Source organism: Cherax quadricarinatus, chromosome 62 (genome assembly GCF_038502225.1).
Source record: "Cherax quadricarinatus isolate ZL_2023a chromosome 62, ASM3850222v1, whole genome shotgun sequence".
Classification (NCBI taxonomy): domain Eukaryota; kingdom Metazoa; phylum Arthropoda; class Malacostraca; order Decapoda; family Parastacidae; genus Cherax; species Cherax quadricarinatus.
In genome coordinates, this window is record NC_091353.1 from 2,000,529 (window position 1) to 2,023,115 (window position 22,587).

The 22,587-nt window shown below is 38.1% G+C and overlaps 1 long non-coding RNA gene across 1 annotated transcript in view; it reads right to left on the minus strand.

The window, feature by feature from the left end:
• Positions 1-2,126: 2,126 nt before the first annotated feature.
• Positions 2,127-22,587, minus strand: part of LOC128687307 (uncharacterized) — a 39,493-nt gene continuing 19,032 nt past the window's right edge. The window contains exons 3-5 of the long non-coding RNA XR_011393730.1: positions 17,975-18,067; positions 3,637-3,742; positions 2,127-2,344 (exon numbers count right to left, since the gene is read on the minus strand). This is a non-coding gene — a long non-coding RNA (uncharacterized lncRNA). The remainder of the gene's footprint in view (positions 2,345-3,636; positions 3,743-17,974; positions 18,068-22,587) is intronic.

The window sequence follows — 22,587 nt, forward strand, 5'->3', positions numbered from 1 at the left end:
AAAGTAAAGAATTTAGTCCATTGTGTGGTCCGAAACTGAGCGTGGAGAGGGAGTGCTTGACGTGTCGGTCTTTTCCGAGTAGAATGGGAAGGTAACGAAGGAGCATCATCAGGAGATTGACGTTGGCGTTTAGGAGTAGGACCGGAGTTGGTCCGGCGTGAAATGGGCGGGCAATTCGAAAATTGCCGTACCGTAGAGGGAGAAGCCGGAAGCATAGTCAAAGGAGAGCGGAGTTCAGACAAATCGAAGGAGTCGGTCGAAGCCCCGGTACCTGAAGCGGGTGAGGAAACAGCACCAGCAAGAGGTACAGGGGCATCAGGAGTGTCCGAAGAGTGGTCTAAACACAAGGCAGGATCAGAATGGGGTGCGGTATCAAGAAGGGGCCCGGGGGTAGTGGGTTCATGGACTAGGGCTGCCATGGTTAGGTTACTCCTTTGCTTTTTGTTTTTAAGAAAAAAAAAGAAAAATAAAAATAAAAAAAGAATAAAAAAAGGGGGGAGCGGGAGGAATAGTTCCCAGGAATAATGAAAGGGCCGGAAATCTCCCTCCGTGCCCAAGAGGACCTCAACACCCCTAGTAGCGCAGATGCAGCATGGAACCCGTGCCATACCCTACCCTTCATGCCAGTAAACCAGCAATCCGGGATAGCAACCTCACATCTGCCGAGCTACCTCGGTGGACAAAAGAGGGCGGCCGGATATCCGCCACAAAGCATACCTCCTTCGGCCACCACCCCTGGAATCCAAAAGGTGGCTTCCAGAGATACACCCGTCGCCCGAAAGACACCCAAAGCTACTCCGGGATATCGGAGAGGGATCGGGACATCCCCAGGCAATCCAGATTCCACGGCAAACTACGCCACTGCCAAGAACCTCAACGGAATGGGATGGACCCCGGTGTCCTTTCCCCTACCTAGGAACTAGCGTGCCTGTGGGAGAAATCCCAAAGGCCAAAAAGAGGAAGGGCAAAAGGGAGGGGTGGGGAGGAGGGGGAATGGAAAAAGGGGAGGATGGGATAGGGGAGGGGAGAATGGGGGGTAATTAGGTTCGGTCTGAGGAAGAAGACCGACAGGGCTAATTCCTCAGACCAAGAGCCTCTTCACCACGCCAAGGAGCCCCCCCTTGAAGAGGCAGGGCATTAGAAAGGTCCAATAATAGAGCAGGGTCTAAGAGGGTGCTGCATCAGAAAGCCTGAAAGTTTTCCTTTTTCTGGATAAAAAAAGGGAGGAAACGTGGTGGGGTAGTTCCTACAAGGAATGAAATGGCTGTAAATCCCTCTCCACATTCAAGAAGACCTTAGCACAGCAAGCAGTGCAGATGCTGCATGGAACCCATACCATACCTTTCCCTTCATGCCAGTAAACCAGCAATCCAGGATAGTAACCTCACATCTACCGAGCCACCTTGATGGACAAAGAGGGCAGCTGAATACCCGCCACAAGGCATACCTCCTTTGGCCACTATCTCAAATCCGACAGGTAACCTCTGAAGATACACCCATGACCCGAAAGACACCTAAAGCCTCCCTCTGGGAGACCAGAGAGGGATCAGGACATCCCCAGATATAGATTCAACAGCAAACTACACCATCACCAAGGACCTCAATGGATAGAAATGGACTAAGGTACAGTTCCCCCTACCTAGAAACTAGAATGCCTGAAGGGAGGACCCCAAAGGCTGAAAACAGGCAAGGGACAGGTGAGGAATGGGAAAGAAGGGATAGGGAGGATGGTAAAGGGGAGAGGGGATTGGGAGGCAATTAGGTTTGGTCTGAGGAACAAGACAAAGGTCCATTTCCTCAAACCAAAAGCCTCTTCATCACGCCAAGGAGCCCATCCCTTGAAGAGGAGAGAGTTGCACAGCTGTGTTTTCAACTTCTCTTTGCTGTCCTGGAAGGACAAAATCAATGCAGAATTCAATACCAGTGCCAATTTATTGGCTTAAGACAGCATTATTCTGAAATGGAATGCATGCAAGGAACGTGTAAGAAAGGCTCATGACAGTCAAAATTATACACCTTGACACGAGACACCACAGATTGAGGCCCTAGGCTGGATTTACCTATAGGGAAATTTATGAGTTTGATAGAAGTTAACACACAATAAAAGGAAAAATGGTATTTAAAGACACTTTTAAACCAATTTATTATCACTAGGAAATACAAGAAACTTTTCATTTTACATGGAATGTTAGCCTGGCATTGGGCTTTGTTTACTTCATGTCAACACTGCCTGCCTTATCTTGGTTAAACCTGTTCAGTTAAGTGAATATTTACTCTTCTGGTACTTCTGTGCATGTCAATTCCTTCAACGATCTGCAAGTTCTGATCTTCAGTCAAACCAACACTGGAAAAATTTCAGAAAATATTATAATTAACAAGTCCAGGTGTAGAAGTTTAAGAAACAAATAAAATTTTACCTACATTATATGTAGAGAAAAGCTGTTTATTTCTGCATAAACAACTTGGAGCTTAATTTAAGTGCCAATTTCTTACAATTAAAGATATTATTGTAGAATCCTTTGGTAATGCTATGCAAGTTAATAAATCACACAACGACCGTCAAGATCCACATATTCTTGGCTCCTTTTATACCCCATCTACATCTTGCAGATGACGTTGTTGGAAAAGCCTTTCCACGCTTCAAAAATCAATATATCAACAGGCCATCAATCTCGTTTACCACAACACCAATCAGCATAAACAGCAGGTCAGGTTCCGGGCTACTGGGGTATTTAAAAAAAAAAAAAAAAAAAACTGATATGTACATATCATTAAGTGAGCAATAGAGCTAGGCCTAAAAAATGTATACACAATACTCATTGCTTATCTTAAAATATATTCATCCTTAAAGTGAGTGGTTAATGTATTATTTGTACTAAGTCTGAATAGATGAAGAATGGGTGTAACTGAAAAACCGCTGCATTACTGAAATGCCATAAAGCGGGACTCCTGTATGACCAGGAATGACTGGTAGTGGGTTATAGCATCCAAATAAGTGACCGAGACTAATTAAAAACCCACAAAGCAGACAGAGGATTATAGGGATGCCTTACCTGTCCTCAGGAATATCACTAAAAATAAAAATTTCCTGTGACCAATTTCAAGCTACATAACGACGGTGTTCTGTTCCTAAAACATCAGTAAACGAATTCATTGCAAAGCAAGGAGCATACACGTATTATAATGGTAGTGGGTTTTAGTCAACCAACTTTGATATTGTTTTAATGTTTGTTGTTTAAATGTTTACACAGTAGTACTATATATTGTAATAAGCAGAATAGAGGAAATCAGCTCTAATATACATTATTTAGGTATGCATACTGGTCAAGAGCCCATCGTAAGTCCAAGTCGTCGGTAAACAAGTACACTGGTAAGCAAGGAGAGACTGTAATGGCTGTGGGGGGGGGGGGGGGTCAGAATTTTTTTCATACTGTGCACATTCACTGCCCAGAACCATTTCTCATATCTACGCAAAAATTTAGAGCCCACAGCTCATATGGGTAAGCCGAGCTAATGATGTATAACTATACGACAAAGGATCCTGACAGTTCTGCATGACAGCCATTAAAAGTTTAAAAAAAAATAAAAAAAAATAAAAGTAAAAATATGAAAAATAAAATGAACTAAATAGCTTACCTTGGATAAAATGAGGGTGGTGGAGTGTACATCTGTTGATACTTGTGTCTTGTGCTCGTCAATTCCTTCCATCACCTGGTTTAGTTCTTTCACAGCCCAGCCAACACTGAAAAATTTGGACAATATTACAGTAGCATTACAACGTTATGCATAATGTCATGACAAAAATCAAAGGCCTGCCATACATAGGGCTTTTTTCATCAGTGCATTATGCTGGGTAGCAACTGTTAGCATGACATCACGGCCTGCCACCACACTCCACAGTGACTCCTCAGTCCTCACGTGGCTGCCATGGTGAGAGGAAACTTTGCACTTCTGTCTCATCTGCCCCATCATTTGTCCGGTGTTCCCTTTGGTTTTAGGACTATACATGTTTGATTAAGGGTAAAAGGAAGTCTAACACCTGAAACTATAGCTCAAACCATAGGACTTTACAAAGTTGGGCAACAGACAAAAGAAATAGAGGAGAATATTGGTGTGTGTAAGCATTCAATGAGAAATTGGGCACAGCATTTCAAGGCTGGTGTCGAGTTACCATCTGCCAAACCTCGGCTTGGCCCCTCAAAGAAGACATCTGTTCGTACCTTAACTGTGTTAAAGAAGCAGTTAGCAAGTACACCTAAGATAACTGCTAGAGAATTGAGTGAAAAGAACCCATATCTTCTCTCAGAGGTGTCTAAGAACAGTTAAGAGATGTGTCAAGGGGGCTAGTAGCCCTTTCTCCTGTATACATTATTAAAGTTAGAGAAACTTTTGGTTTTCTTTTTGGTCTATCCTGCCTCGGTGGGATATGGCCGGTGCATTGAAAAAAGAACGCATGCTTTTACTATACTAAGACTCAAAACTCTTGACAAATACTTGTGTAGAATCGTTTGGTAATGCTATGCAAGCTAGTTCATCACACAGCGACCGTCAAGATCCACATAATCTTGGCTCTTTATATACCCCATCTACATCTTGTAGACGACGTTGTTGGAAAGCCTTTCCACACTTTGAAAAAATATCATCGATCTCTACCACAATAAAGGGCTAATTAATAGTTCAATTCAAGAAATGGTCAGCAAATGTACAATTTTGTGTTACAAAATATGTACAGGTCTCCCTCAACATTCACGTTTTCAACTTTCACGGGCTTCACACATTCGCGAATTCCCAGCCACCAAATTCCCAGCCGCCAAATCATATTTAAGTTTCCCGCCACCTGCGAGTCCCTACTACCCTCCCTCCCACCCCCGCAACTGGCAGCCAGCCCTCCCACCACTGTGTGGTGAGTGTTTTGTTTGTTCATTATTTCCTATTAAACTACAGAATAAATAATGTAAACCCATTCATGACTGCATATTGGAATGGCTATTAGGAAAGGTATTAGACAGTGACATGTGTTTACTCCTGAACACTGCAAAGAATTAAACATTTCTGCTACAGCTAATAATAAATAACTAATAATAAATAACTAATAATAAATAACTAATAACAATAACTAATAACAATAACTAATAATAAATAACTAATAATAAATTAATAATAAATAACTAATAACAATAACTAATAACAATAACTAATAACAATAACTAATAACAATAACTAATAACAATAACTAATAACAATAACTAATAACAATAACTAATAACAATAACTAATAACAATAATAAATAACTAATAACAAATAACTAATAACAATAACTAATAACAATAACTAATAACAATAACTAATAAAAATAACTAATAACAATAACTAATAACAATAACTAATAACAATAACTAATAACAATAACTAATAACAATAACTAATAACAATAACTAATAACAATAACTAATAACAATAACTAATAACAATAACTAATAACAATAACTAATAACAATAACTAATAACTAATAACAATAACTAATAACAATAACTAATAACAATAACTAATAACAATAACTAATAACAATAACTAATAACAATAACTAATAACAATAACTAATAACAATAACTAATAACAATAACTAATAACAATAACTAATAACAATAACTAATAACAATAACTAATAACAATAACTAATAACAATAACTAATAACAATAACTAATAACAATAACTAATAACAATAACTAATAACAATAACTAATAACAATAACTAATAACAATAACTAATAACTAATAACAATAACTAATAACAATAACTAATAACAATAACTAATAACAATAACTAATAATAACTAATAACAATAACTAATAACAATAATAACTAATAATAACAACTAATAACAATAACTAATAACAATAACTAATAACTAATAACAATAACTAATAACAATAACTAATAACAATAACTAATAACAATAACTAATAACAATAACTAATAACAATAACTAATAACAATAACTAATAACAATAACTAATAACAATAACTAATAACAATAACTAATAATAATAACTAATAATAATAACTAATAATAACTAATAATAATTAATAACTAATAATAACTAATAACTAATAATTAACCCTTTCAGGGTCCAAGGCCCAAATCTGGAGTCACGCACCAGTGTCCAAGAATTTTCAAAAAAAAAAAATTGTTATTTTTTCTTATGAAATCGTAGAGAATCTTTTTGTGAAGGTAATAAAACAAAAAGTACGAAATTTGGTGGAAAATTGACGAAATTATGTTCTCGCGAATTTTGATGTGTCAGCGATATTTACGAATCGGCGATTTTGCCGACTTTGACTCCCATTTTAGGCCAATTACATTATTCCAATCAACCAAATTCTTAGCTATTTCACTAGTATTACTTCTGTTCTATCGATTGAGCACAAGAAATCGCCAAGTCAACTGTTTCAACTACAAAATAAAGTGATCGGAAATTGTTAATTTGGCCAATTTAACACAAAGTTCAAAATATTCCAATTTCAAAATAGGGTCCAGAATGAACAATGTAGGCATTCCTGGCACTAAACTAACATTTCCTCTGTTCATTAGTTATGTTTTGAGGCTTTACAAATAAATTCCATTTTGATTTTTTATTCACATAATGAATTTTTATTCACACCAAAAAATAGAAGATTTACTGTTATGCAATACTGTAATAATTGTATAAATATCATCACCATATTTGTGAATGTATATGAGACCCACCAGCTGGTGTGTATTAGACGTGTGAGGTCGTTTGTTTACTCTTGAATATCGGCAAAAATTTAACATTTCTGCTACTTTGAGCTCAGTTTCAAGCCATTTCCAGTGCTAAAACCAATCAAAATCATCTCTATTTCTGTAATATGTCTTCCATTCTATCAAATGAGACCAAGAAATCGCAAATACAACTATAAAAAACATACGAAAAAACACTGCAAAGTTGCTGTTTTAATCGAAAAATCATGATTTCATTTTTTTTCTCTCATTATACACAGTTTGCTGCAGGATCTGTTTTATGTGGTGCACACATACCACAGATGTATTCTCATATCTAGGCCCAAATGTACCACTCACAGTTTATCAGTGAGCTGAGCTCATGACGTAGATCTACGGTTTGGACCCTGAATGTAAAGCCATAGATCTACGGGACGGACCCTCAAAGGGTTAAATAACATGCGTTATTAAAGCATAACATGTATATATTTAGCACAATTTACGACGTTTTCATGTATTTTATGATTATTCATGGTTCAACAAGTTAAGGAAGCAGTATTGTAATATATTTCCCTACAATATATTGGGGCACCAAACATTCACGGTTTTTCAACATTCGTGAGGCTCTTGATCCCCTAACCCTCGCGAATGTTGAGGGAGACCTGTATAATGAATGGAAAAAATAGGGTTATGATCACAGCCTCTCCAAAAATTCTAAACATTTTTCAGGAGTCCTACTATTTTATTAAAAATATACAGTGGAACCTCTACTTGCGAGCGTGTCCACGTGCGAGTTTTTCCAAATACGAGCAGTCGATGGGTCGATTTTTTGCTTCCATACGCGAGCAAAATTTCCACAAGCGAGCAGACCTCAAGGCAGGTTCCTTGACACTGGTGAGGGACTCTTGCTCTTCATCTCGGGAATTGTATCTCATTTGTTTGTTGGACTATCTTATTGAAACTTGGGCAATGTATGATGGAAAGATGCTTCTTAACATACACCAAAAATGAAAGAAATCTAATCATAAATAATGGAGTTCACGTCTCAGCAATTAGCCACCCCTTAGGGGTAATTTCGAATGGTTTTTATGGTTGTATTCTCATTGTTTTGGTCTCATTTGATAGAATGGAAGATAAATTACAGAAATAGATATGATTTTGATTGCTTTCACGACGAAAAGTACCTTGAAATAGAGCTCAACCTAGGAGAAATGGTCCATTGCTTGGCTGTTTCAGTGTAAACAAATGACATCACAGTAAATCTTATATTTTTTTGTGTGAATAAAAGTTACAAATTATTTATTTGTGTGCGAGGGGCATGTTTGATAGGAGTGAATGGAGACAAATGGTTTTTAATACTTGACGTGCTGTTGGAGTGTGAGCAAAGTAACACTTATGAAGGGGTTCAGGGAAATCGGCAGGCCGGACTTGAGTCCTGGAGATGGGAAGTACAGTGCCTGCACTCTGAAGGAGGGGTGTTGATGTTGCAGTTTAAAAACTGTAGTGTAAAGCACCCTTCTGGCAAGACAGTGATGGAGTGAATGATGGTGAAAGTTTCTTTTTCGGGCCACCCTGCCTTGGTGGGAATCGGCCAGTGATAAAAAAAAAATAAAAGATTTTTTTTTTTTTTTTTTTCAACAAGTCGGCCGTCTCCCACCAAGGCAGGGTGACCCAAAAAAAAGAAAGAAAATCCCCAAAAAGAAAATACTTTCATCATTATTCAACACTTTCACCACACTCACACATTATCACTGCTTTTGCAGAGGTGCTCAGAATACAACAGTTTAGAAGCATATACGTATAGAGATACACAACATATCCCTCCAAACTGCCAATATCCCAAACCCCTCCTTTAAAGTGCAGGCATTGTACTTCCCATTTCCAGGACTCAAGTCCGACTATATGAAAATAACCGGTTTCCCTGAATCCCTTCACTAAATATTACCCTGCTCACACTCCAACAGATCGTCAGGTCCCAAGTATCATTCGTCTCCATTCACTCCTATCTAACACGCTCATGCACGCTTGCTGGAAGTCCAAGCCCCTCACCCACAAAACCTCCTTTACCCCCTCTTTCCAACCCTTTCGAGGACGACCCCTACCCCTCTTTCCTTCCCCTATAGATTTATATGCTTTCCATGTCATTCTACTTTGATCCATTCTCTCTAAATGACCAAACCACCTCAACAACCCCTCTTCTGCCCTCTGACTAATGCTTTTATTAACTCCACACCTTCTCCTAATTTCCACACTCCGAATTTTCTGCATAATATTTACACCACACATTGCCCTTAGACAGGACATCTCCACTGCCTCCAACCGTCTCCTCGCTGCTGCATTTACCACCCAAGCTTCACATCCATATAAGTGTGTTGGTACTACTATACTTTCATACATTCCCTTCTTTGCCTCCATAGATAACGTTTTTTGACTCCACATATACCTCAACGCACCACTCACCTTTTTTCCCTCATCAATTCTATGATTAACCTCATCCTTCATAAATCCATCCGCCGACACGTCAACTCCCAAGTATCTGAAAACATTCACTTCTTCCATACTCCTCCTCCCCAATTTGATATCCAATTTTTCTTTATCTAAATCATTTGATACCCTCATCACCTTACTCTTTTCTATGTTCACTTTCAACTTTCTACCTTTACACACATTCTCAAACTCATCCACTAACCTTTGTAATTTTTCTTTAGAATCTCCCATAAGCACAGTATCATCAGCAAAAAGTAACTGTCAATTCCCATTTTGAATTTGATTCCCCATAATTTAATCCCACCCCTCTCCCGAACACCCTAGCATTTACTTCTTTTACAACCCCATCTATAAATATATTAAACAACCATGGTGACATTACACATCCCTGTCTAAGACCTACTTTTACCGGGAAGTATTCTCCCTCTCTTCTACACACCCTAACCTGAGCCTCACTATCCTCATAAAAGCTCTTTACAGCATTTAGTAACTTACCACCTATTCCATATACTTGCAACATCTGCCACATTGCTCCTCTATCCACTATCATATGCCTTTTCTAAATCCATAAATGCAATAAAAACTTCCCTACCTTTATCTAAATACTGTTCACATATATGCTTCAATGTAAACACTTGATCTACACATCCCCTACCCACTCTGAAGCCTCCTTGCTCGTCCGCAATTCTACATTCTGTCTTACCTCTAATTCTTTCAATTATAACCCTACCGTATACTTTTCCTGGTATACTCAGTAAACTTATTCCTCTATAATTTTTACAATCTCTTTTGTCCCCTTTCCCTTTATATAAAGGGACTATACATGCTCTCTGCCAATCCCTAGGTACCTTCCCCTCTTTCATACATTTATTAAACAAAAGTACCAACCACTCCAACACTATATCCCCCCCTGCTTTTAACATTTCTGTCATGATCCCATCAGTTCCAGCTGCTTTACCCCCTTTCATTCTACGTAATGCCTCACGTACCTCCACCACACTTACATTCTGCTCTTCTTCACTCCTAAAAGATGGTATACCTCCCTGGCCAATGCATGAAATTACCGCCTCCCTTTCTTCCTTAACATTTAAAAGTTCCTCAAAATATTCTCGCCATCTACCTAATACCTCCCTCTCCCCATCTACTAACTCCCCTACTGTTTTTAACTGACAAATCCATACTTTCCCTAGGCTTTCTTAACTTGTTTAACTCACTCCAAAATTTTTTCTTATTTTCATTAAAATTTCTTGACAGTGCCTCTCCCACTCTTTCATCTACTCTCCTTTTGCACTCTCTCACCACTCTCTTCACCTTTCTTTTACTCTCCATATACTCTGCTCTTCTTATAACACTTCTGCTTTGTAAAAACCTCTCGTAAGCTAAAAGATATGTATAAAATAATGTGTAGTAATAATAATAATAATAATAATGTAATAATAATAATGTAATAATATTTTATTTTATTATCACACCGGCCGATTCCCACCAAGGCAGGGTGGCCCGAAAAAGAAAAACTTTCACCATCATTCACTCCATCACTGTCTTGCCAGAAGGGTGCTTTACACTACAGTTTTTAAACTGCAACATTAACACCCCTCCTTCAGAGTGCAGGCACTGTACTTCCCATCTCCAATAATAATAATAATAATGTAATAATAATAATGTAATAATAATAATATGTATAATAATATGAATAACAATACATATAATAATATAATAATACATATATAATAATGTACTATAATAATTATAATAATAGACTGCTTCAAAAGGCCATCACTAGATGGCAGTGTTTACCACAGCAAAGAGGGAGCGGTTGTGGCTGCCTCCACCTGTTACATGACATTTTATTCATTCTAGAGCATATATCGTGTTTCTACGTTATTTATATTGTCTTGTGTCATATTAGATGAACTGTGATATATAAATAAGTCGTATAGATAATAGCGAAATTATCCATGAAGAATTTTGCCCGGTCTCCAGAAACTCGCCGACACCGCCCATACCACTACATGAATGACATTTTATTCATTTTAGAGTATATATCAGGTTTCTATGTTATTTATAGTTTATTATGTCATATTAGATGAAGTGAGATTGATAAAGAAGCCGTAGAGTTGATATTAGCGAAATTATTGAAGTACAGTGGACCCCCGCATAGCGACCTTAATCCGTGCAAGAGGGCTGGCTGTTATGCGAAATGTTCGTTATGTGAATGAATTTTCCCCATAAGAAATAATGGAAATAAAATTAATCCGTGCAAGACACCCAAAAGTATGAAAAAAATTTTCTTTTACCACAAAAAAATGTTAATTTTAGTACACACAAACTGAAAAAGGCATGCACAATTACATGACACTTACTTTTATTGAAGATCTGGTGATGATTGATGGGATGGGAGGAGGGGAGTGTGTGTGTTAGTGTTTAGAAGGGGAATCCCCTTCCATTAAGACTTGAGGAGGCAAGTCCTTTTCTGGGGTTACTTCCCTTCTTTTAATGCCACTAGGACCAGCTTCAGAGTCACTGGACTTCTTTCGCACAACATATCTGTCCATAGTGGCCTGTACCTCTCGTTCCTTTATGATTTGTCTAAAGTGGTTCACAACACTGTCATTGTAACAGTCACCAGCACGGCTTGCAATAGCTGTGTGTAGGTGATTTTCATCAAAAAAGGTTTGCACTTCAAGCCATTTTGCACACATTTCCTTAATCTTTGAAGTAGGCAATTCCTTCAATTTCTCTCTCCCCTCCTTTGAACCAGTAGGGTTGGAACTAGAAGCTTTCTTGGGGCCCATGGTCACTTATTTTCCAGAAACAGCACCGAAAACACTAATACGAAATATTCCGATTGTATGCTTGAATGTTACCGCGGAGGCTGGCTGGTAAACAATGGCACAGGCGGCACATGTGAGGCTGGCTGAGGGCGCACATTGGACGCGTCTCGGACGAAGGCCGCTGAGCGGGTTTTTGTCCGCTATGCGGGGCAAAATTTTAGCGATCAAAGCGTCCGCTATGCGGATTGTCCGTTATGCAAGGCGTCCGTTATGCGGGGGTCCACTGTACAGAATTCCACTGGAACAGATTAATTGCATTTCAATTAGTTTAAATGAGGAAAATTGACTCTGCAAACTAGCAAATCCAGTTGCGAGCAAGGTCATGGAAAGGATTAAACTCGCAAGTAGAGGTTCCACTGTATATGGTTTGGACAAAACATTTTAGATATTTAACTCCTTTCACTGTCCAGACCCCTTTAACCCTTTGATGGTCGACAGGCCCTCTCCGAAACTCGTTCTCAGGATCAGCAAAATTTAAAAAAAAAAAAAATTATTTTCTCTTATGAAAAGATAGAGAATCTTTTCCCGATCATAAAGACACCAAAAGTTTGAAATTTGATAGAAACTTACGAAATTATGCTCTCGCAAAGTTAGCGGTCTCGGCGATGTTTACGCATCGGCGATTTTGCCTACTTTGAGCCCCATTTTCGGCCAATTTCACTGTACTAGTCGACAAAAAACATGAATATGTCGCTAGAACTCCATTTTTTCTATCGAATGGGTGCAAGAAACCACTCATTTATGAAATTCAACTATCCAGTACAGTGGTCAGAATTTAGCAATTTTGCCAATTTCACACAAATTTCAAAAGATGCCAATTTCCGAATAGGGTCCAGAATAAACAAGAAAGACATTCCTGGCACTAAAATGACATTTCCTCTAGTCATTAGTCATGTCTCAAGGCCCCTCTTATATTCTTTTGCTTTCCACTTTGAATTTTTATTTTCACAAAAAATATAAGATTTACTGTTATGCAGACTACTGCATTAGTGTAAAAAATGGTATAAATATTATTGGTGCACTTGTGAAAGAATATTAGACTCACCAGTTGACGTGTATTGCACGCTTGGCACGATTTGTTTACTTTTGAAGTTTGGTAAAAATCGAACATTTCTGCTACTTTGAGCTCAATTTCAAGGCACCTTTCTTTGTAAAACCAGTCAAAATCATCTCAATTTCTGTAATATGTCTTCCATTCTATAAAATAAGACCAAGAAAACTAGAATACAACAATAAATACCATACGAAAATACACTGCAAAGTCGCTGATTTATTAAAAAAAAAATGGTAAAAGTTTTTTTTTTCTCATTATGCACTGTGTGCTGCAGGATTTTTTTTAGACTGTGCACACTGACCACAGACCCATTCTTTCATATGAAGGCCTACCAGCTTTCTCCCACTAGATTTGAGGCCGCTAGAATTTATGAGTACTAGTACGTCAAAAACCCCTACGCGTAAGACGTACTAGTACGACGAAAACCCTCAAAGGGTTAATCAATATTGTTCCCAGAGTCAACTTTAACCCTTTGGGGGTCCAAGCCGTAGATCTATGTCATAAGCTCAGTTCACTTATAAGCTGTGAGCGGTAAATTTGGGCCTAGATATGAGAGTGCATCTATGTGGTAAGTGTGCGCCATATAAAACAAATCCTGCAGTACCCAGTGCATGAGAAAAAATGCAACTACACCTACCATCAGACTTACGACCGAGTTCGGTTCCGAGAAACTGGTCCTAAGTCGAAATGGTCGTAAGTCGAACTTTACTACTGAACATCAACAAAACATTTTTGTAATGACTTTTATTGTTTTATTTTGGTATTTCATGTTTTACTTTACTTTTTATGTTGTTAGTACTGTATTTTATACTGTAAGGTTTAGTATAAACACTGTGTACAACACAAATAGTTGTTTATTTCCCAGAAATTTGGCATAAAAAACCACTGTCATAAGTCGAGTGGTCGTAAGTCGAGTGGTCGTAAGTCGAGCAGGTCGTAAGTCGGATGGTAGGTGTATTTGTTTGGACTAAAATGCTGACTTTGCGGTGTATTTTCTTGTGGTTTTTACAGTTGTATTTGTGGTTTCTTGGTCTCAGTTGATAGAATGGAAGATATATTACAGAAACTGAGATGATTCTGACTGGTTTTAGTACTGAAAATAGTACAGTAGTTTGAAATTTACCTCAAAGTAGCGGAAATTTTCAATTTTTGCCGATGCTCACAAGTAAACAAATGACGTCATGCATCCAATACAAATCAACAGAAAGTGGCGATATTATTTATACAATTATTACAATATTGCATAACGGTAAATCTTCTATTTTTTGGTGTGAATAAAACTTATGTAAATAAAAATAAAAATAGAATTCATCTCTAAAGCCTGAATACATAACTAATAAACAGAAGAAATGTTATATTAGTGCTAGGAATGCCTGTATTGTTTACTCTGGACCCTATTTTGAAACAAATATTTTGAACTGAAATTGGCAAAATTACCAATTTCTCATCACAAATAGAAGTAAAAGTGGGCAAAATCACCAATGTGTAAATATCGCTGATGCAGTAAAATTTGCGGTAGTGTAATTTCACAAATTTTCCATCAAATTTCATACTATTTTATTGCCTTCAGAAAAAGATTCTCTATCATTTCATAATTTTTTTTGGAAAATTCTTGGACCCTCAAAGGGTTAAAAAAAAAAAAAAAAAAAAAAAAAAAAAACTAATGGTAGAAAATTTTTCCTGGAGGTATGACACCAAGAATATGAAACTTACTGGAAAATTTATGAAATTATGCTGGAGCAAAGTTAGCAGTGTCATTAATAACATCCTCTGGCCTCTTATATTACACTTGCCTTCCATAATGAATTCATAATCACAAAAAAATAGAAGATTTACTCTATTTCTCAGACACTAACATAACCAGGAATGACCAGTCATGGTTTACAGCAACCCAATAATTGAACGAGACCAGTTAAAAACTGGTAACAAACTGGGAGATATAGGGGGCCTTACCCATCCTAAGGAATATCACCAAAAATTAAATTTCATTACATCGAGACCAATTTCAAGCAACATTCGGTTCAGACACCAACCAAAATACTTTCAATTTCATTAGCATTTCTTTCATTCTATCAAGTGATACCAAGAAGCTGCTAATAAAACCATAAACATCCAGAGTCATTCTCTCTTATCTATGCCAAAATTTACTGCCCAAAGCTTATGTGAGTGACCCAAACTCATGAGGTAGAACTACATGAAGGACCTTGACCTTAATGAGTTCTATATGATGGCCACTGAAAGGGTTAATTACAAGAGACAGTCATTTAACACGGTAGCTACGTCCCTGAAAATGCCGTTAGGCAAAACCGTGTTAGACAAACTAAAGAATGTGGGAAAAATAGGGTTACGTTCCTGGGAGCCCCCAAAAAGCCCAACGACTTTTTTTTAGACCAACAGATCTTACAAAAATGAAAGTGAACATGTAACTGTAGTGCACTGTCGTGATACATTACTGCACAAGACTTCAAATGCAATAGAAATAATAGTATTTATTACCTTAAATTCTGGGTAATGGTGTTTGCAGATGATTGTGAAGAGTGGATATGGATGGTGTGGCCCTACTGGGTTGAGGTGGATGGTTGTTGGTTGTCAGCAGAAGTGGATGGTAGAGGTTCTGGAACTGAAATCAATGGTGGTATTGGAGTGTGCATAAATTCTGTAATGGATCTCTGGGCTCTTATCCTGAAGTACATTATACAGCTGATGGTAAGGCATCATCAGCTGGTCTAGACCCCATTTCAAAGCACTGCTTCTAGATTAGTCAGGGTCCTCTTCAGTGAAAAAGTCTGCTAGTTTAGCAACATGGAACTGCTCACGTAACTGCTGCAATGTTAACTTTATCTTGCTGTTTACTTGCTACTGTATGATAAGCTGAAGCACTTTCACCAGAAAACTTAATTTTATGTAACTAATTATGCAATTTAAAGTTGTGGAACCAGCTAGTGCTAAACACACACCTTTTTCATATCTTCCATCCTTATCACACTGCTTTGAACAACTGTAAGGCCTTTTCCCTAATTAAGATGAAATTAAGTGGTGCACCTTTCTCTGTCTTTTGTTTAATTCACTCAAGCAGCAAGTCTTCAGTTTTATTTACTTGCTGTGATCTGAGTGTCATTCTTTTCATGAGGCGACATCTTGGGTTATTCATTACACAAGCTCGTATATTCCCCTCATTGTTTTTAATTGTATGACCTGATGCTTCATAACCCTTTCAGGGTCGAGAGGCCCTCTCCTAAACTCGTTCTCAGGGTCAAAAATTTTTCAGGAAAAATTTTTTTCTTCTTATGAAAAGAAAGAATCTTCCCGATAATAATGACACCAAAATTTTGAAATTCGATGGAAAACTTACGGAATTATGCTCTCGCGAAGTTAGCAGTCTCGATGATGTTCACGCATCAGCGCTTTTGCTCTCTGAGCCCTATTTTCGGCCAATTTCAATGTACTAGTCGACAAAATTCATAACTTTCGCTAGAACTTCATTTTTTCTATCGAATGAGTACAAGAAACCACCCATTTACCGATTTCAACTAGCCAATAAAGTGGTCTGAAATTCGCAATTTTGCCAATTTCATACAAATTTCAAAAGATGCCAATTTCCAAATAGGGTCCAGAATAGACAAGACAAACATTCCTGGCACTAAAATATTTCCTCTGTTCATTAGTCACATCTCCAGGCTCCTCTTACATTTCTTTTGCTTTCCACTTTGAATATTTATTCTCAAAAAAATTCAAGATTTACTGCTACGGAGACTACTGCATTAGAGTAGAAATGGTATAAATTTCGTCGCACTTGTGAAAGAATATTAGACTCGCCAGTTGACATGTATTGGACGCTTGGCATGATTTGTTTACTTTTGAAAAAAAAATCGAACATTTCTGCTACTTTGAGCTCAATTTCAAGGTATTTTTTCCATTGTGAAACAAATTAAAATCTCAATTTCTGTAATATGTCTTTGATTCTATAAAACGAGACCAGGAAAACTAGAATACAACCATAAATACCATACGAAAAATACAGTGCAAAGTCGCTGTTTCAAACCAAAAACAAGGTCATTTTTTTTTCTCATTACACACTGTGCTGCAGGATTTTTTTTTTTACTGTGCACACACCACAGACCCATTCTTTCATATGTAGGCCTACCAGCTTTCTCTCGCTAAATTTGAAGGCGCCAGAATTTAGGCGTTCTAGTACGTCAATAACCCTGGTGCGTAAGCCATACTAGTACATCAAACTGAAAGAGTTAAGGCCATTAGGCCCTAACTATATCCACCACACACGAGCCAGTCTTAAGCTTGTTTAATACAATGTACACATATGTGTATATATTTTCTTTGTAACTCCTAGACTAATGCTTAAACCTTTTCTTGCCACTTGCAGCAACATTTGTATGCCTACTGGGTCCCTTGATTGCTTGGCAAGTTTAAGACAGGGCAATTAAAATAGTGCATGTATCTAAAACAGCGAGCTCCTTCCTAACACAGATTCGTCCAATACGTATGAACCGGGCTGGGAGGGTGGTTGGGGATGGTGGTAGGTCTCCCCCGTTGACTCAATGGTATAATCCACAGCCCATCCCACCCCACGGGCGACAGCATGCTCAAAATTTTTTCCCCTCCTGCAACTGAGTTAAATTAATTTTATGAAGTGTTAAACAAAAATATGCCACGATTCTTTAATCATGCTATAACCAGGATGTGCTAGACAAAACCCTGTTAAACGACGGTGTACTGTAAAACAATATAAAATTTAGAAAAAAAAATATGAAATGCAAAAAGAACACATTTAATAATCAAAATACAGTATAAAAATAAAAACAAAATAGGAGTAAATAAAAATTAAATAAATATCTTACCTAGAATAAAACGAGGGTGGTGGAGTGAACATCTCGCTTGTCAATTCCTTCCATCACCTGGTTTGAGTTCTGACCCTCACAGCCCATCCAACACTGAAAATATTTTGACAATATTGCAATACGTATGTCATAACTCCAGCTTCAGCAATTTATACTCAGAATTAACCCTTAAACTGTAGGATACCCAGGAAAAAGTACTTGTTTGTATGGGAAGATTCTGGAAAAAAAAAATCTTACACAATTCAAGTTTATTTTTCTGAACAGAATAAGACTAAAATAAATGTTATCTGATAAAAACATGATTTTATTGTATATTGAAGATAGAGAAAAAAATGATCACTCGTCAGCAACAGCAGCACAAATGTGCCGGTGACATTTGCGTTTTACAATTAATGTAAAATACGATGCACACCACCACCACTTTTCCTGTCCCTGTCTGCTGGTTTATATATACTGCCCCTTCTCTCCTTTCTGTTAGTCACATCGAAACGTCCTTATTAGCAGGTTGTGTGTGTATTGTTCCAGTCACGGTATTGTGCCTTTTTGTTATTTAGCCTACTTACACTACCCATACTCCATCTGCTTTACCTTAGTCTACCGGTACTAAGCAACAAATTTTTATGTGTTTATTATTCTTCATTCATTTTATACAATAGTTTACACATACTAGTATACATTTGTGAACCAGTCCGCTAAACAGACAGCACCTGCATACTAGTACGCCACATACATTAACCCCTTCAAGGACAACGCTTTTACCTCTGGGTCAGTGCCCTAGAGGTACGGGATGAGCTTAAATCACACAAGCTGAGAGGTGATAAATTTTGGCCTAGACAAGAGAAAATAGGTCTATGTGGCAAGTGTGCACCATATAAAAAAAAAGTCCTGCCCTATGCAGTATATAATGGGGAAAAAACTGAGCACATTTGGAGTTTAAAATAACTTCAGGGAGTAATTTTGGATGTTTTTTATGGTTTTATTCTTCGTAGAGGGGGGGGGGTAGTAGTATATCGGAGAAATAGCAAATATTGAACGTAAGCTGGAGGAGTATTACAGCCGACAAGAAACTCGGGAAGAACTTAAAGCCATCAATGAAACTGAAAAAAAAATCTAAATACGTACGTCTCTTATGCCAAATTAAGGCGAAAACATCCAGCATTGAACCCCTGCTTAGACGAGATGGGGCCTACATAGATGACAGCAAAGAAATGAGCGAGATAAAGTACCCAAATGACTGTTCAGCGAGCCGTTAACAAGACTCGGTCGACAATCTAAATGAATTTTTTATCACCGACTCAAAATTTGGTCACTTCAAAAATCTGATATCCTAACACCACAAGACTGAAAAGGTAGTTAATGACATGCCCATGTACTCTGTCCTAAGCCCAGACTTCTGGAACTCAGTGTTCATCAAGAATTTCAAGAAGTCCCTGTCATATGCCTTCAGCATTCTATGGAGGAAGCATGGACACAGGGGGTCAACCAACACTCAAATACAACAGTCATAGCCCCACTCCACAAAGGTGGCAGTAAAGCAATTGCAAAAAACTACAGACCGATAGCACTAACATCCCATATCAAAAATCTTTGAAAGGGCTCTAAGTAAGATTGCCAACCACCTAGACACCCATCGATTACACAACCCAGGGCAACAGGGGTTTAGAGCAGGTTGCTCCTGTCTGTCCCAGCTACTGGACCACTATGATGCTGGACCACTGGATGCTTTAGAGGATTAACAAAACGAAGATGTATACACAGATTATGCGAAAACTTTCGACAAGTGTGACCATGATATAATAGCACACAAAATGCATGACAAAGGAATAACAGGAAAAGGTGGTAGATGGATCTATAACCTAACAAAACACAAATGTAATACTAAAATGAGTAAAGTCTGAGGCTGCTACAGTGAAAAGCTGTTCCACAAGACAGAACTCACTCCCATCCTGTTCCTCATCCTCATATCTTACAAAACAAGAGATGCAAGCCACAGCTCCATGTCCTTTGTGGATGACTAATTGCCACAACAGTGCAAGACAACACTCCAAGCGGATATCAGCCAAATGTTTAAATGGGTCGCAGAAAACAATATAAAGTAATATAAAGAGAAATTTCAACTACCCAGATATGGAAGACTTGATAAAATTAAAAGTATGAAACAAATTCTAACCACACACTAGAGCAAAAAAATATTGTGAAAGATCTGGGAGTGATTATGTCAGAGGGTCTCACCTTCAAACACCACAACAATGTACACACGACCCACTCAACTTACGACCCACTCAACTTACGACCCACTCAACTTACGACCCACTCAACTTACGACCCACTCAACTTACGACCCACTCAACTTACGACCCACTCAACTTACGACCCACTCAACTTACGACCCACTCAACTTACGACCCACTCAACTTACGACCCACTCAACTTACGACCCACTCAACTTACGACCGTGTTTTTTATGCCAAATTTCTGGGAAATAAACAACTATTTGTGTTGTACACAGTGTTTATCCTAAACCTTACAGTATAAAATACAGTACTAACAAAAAAAGTAAAGTAAAACATGAAAAGCCAAAATAAAACAAAATAAAGTCATTACAAAAATGTTTTGTTGATATTCAGTAGTAAAGTTCGACTTACGACCATTTCGACTTACAACCGGTTTCTCAGAACCGAACTCGGTCGTAAGTCGGATGGTAGGTGTACTATCTACGTCATCAGCTAGAAAAATAGGATGGATAATGAGAACCTACAAAACTAGGGATGCAAAGCCCATGATGATTCTCTCCAAATCGCTTGTTCTCCCTAGGCTGGAATACTACTGTACACTAAGTGCCCCCTTCAAGGCAGGCAAAATTGCTGACCTGGAGAACATACACAACTTTCACAGCACACCTAAGTACGATAAAGCACCTAAATTACTGGGAACGGTCAAAATCCCTTTATTTGTATTCCCTGGAATGCTGGCGAGAAAGATGCATGACAATATACATTTGGAAAATCCTAGAGGGATTAATACCAAACTTGCACACAAAAACTGCTCCCTACCAAAGCAAAAGATTTGGCAGATGCAACGTTCTCCAGTGAGAAGCAGGGGGGGCCACGATTACACTAAGAAAGAACACTAAGTGTCAGGGGCCCAAGACTGTTCAATTGCCTCCCAGCATATATAAGGGAGATTACCAATAGACCCCTGTCCATCTTCAATAAGGCACTAGACAGGCACCTAAAGACAGTACCTGATCAGCCTACCTGTGGTTCATAAATCGGTTTGTGGGGCCAGTAGTAACAGCCTGGTTGATCAAACACTGATCCACCATGAGAGCTGGTCTCAGACTGAGCCATGTGGGTGTTGACCCCTGAAACCCTCTCCAGGTAAACTCCAGGTAACCATGCCTCAGGGGGTTATAGCTGGTTTGTTGAAAGAAGATTCGAGTTACGCAGATATTCCAGAGTACACAAGTCATCACTCGTCCAATACGTGTCCAACTGATCAGTCTAATGTATGCTCATGAATGCATTGATATTTATAAAATTATTACAATAATGCATAACAGTGAATCTTCTATTTTTAATGTGAATAAAAATTCAAAACAGAATTCATGTATAATATTGGAGAAGCCTGGAGCTGTAACTCAAGAACAGACGAAATGTTATTCTAGTGCCAGGAATGTCTGCATTGCTTATTCTGAACCCTATTTTGAAAGCTGTGTGAAATTGGGCAAATTACCAATTTCTGATCACCTTATTGAGCAGCTGAAATAGCTAAATGGGCGGTTTCTTGTACTCAATCGATAAAAATGGAAGACATAATAGCGAAATGGATAAAAAAATTTTATGTATATAATTGGCCTAAAATAGGACTAAATGGGCAAAATTACTAATACATAAATATCACTTACACAGCAAAATTTGCAAGTGTAATTTCATCAGTTTTTCCATCAAATATTGTACCTTTTACATTGCTGAGTTCAGAAAAAGATTCTCTACCATTTCCTAAGAACTTTTCTTTTTAAATTCATGGACACTAAACATTTTTCAGATCAGGGGTCTGGACCGTGAAAGAGCTAATGTCTAACATTATCCACATCATATGCAACAATGCTTTTCTTCCTCTATAAACAACTCATGAAGGTCAATATCATTGGCAACTTCTCTTACAATTTAATGTAACAAATGCTTTTTATACAAGCATCCATATATATTGTAGGTAGTAGGTTGGTAGACAGCAGGACAGTAGTACTGCCCAGGGAGGCACCAAGCATCCATATATATTGTAGGTAGTAGGTTGGTAGACAGCAGGACAGTAGTACTGCCCAGGGAGGCACCAAACATCCATATATATTGTAGGTAGTAGGTTGGTAGACAGCAGGACAGTAGTACTGCCCAGGGAGGCACCAAACATCCATATATATTGTAGGTAGTAGGTTGGTAGACAGCAGGACAGTAGTACTGCCCAGGGAGGCACCAAACATCCATATATATTGTAGGTAGTAGGTTGGTAGACAGCAGGACAGTAGTACTGCCCAGGGAGGCACCAAGCATCCATATATATTGTAGGTAGTAGGTTGGTAGACAGCAGGACAGAAGTACTGCCCAGGGAGGCAC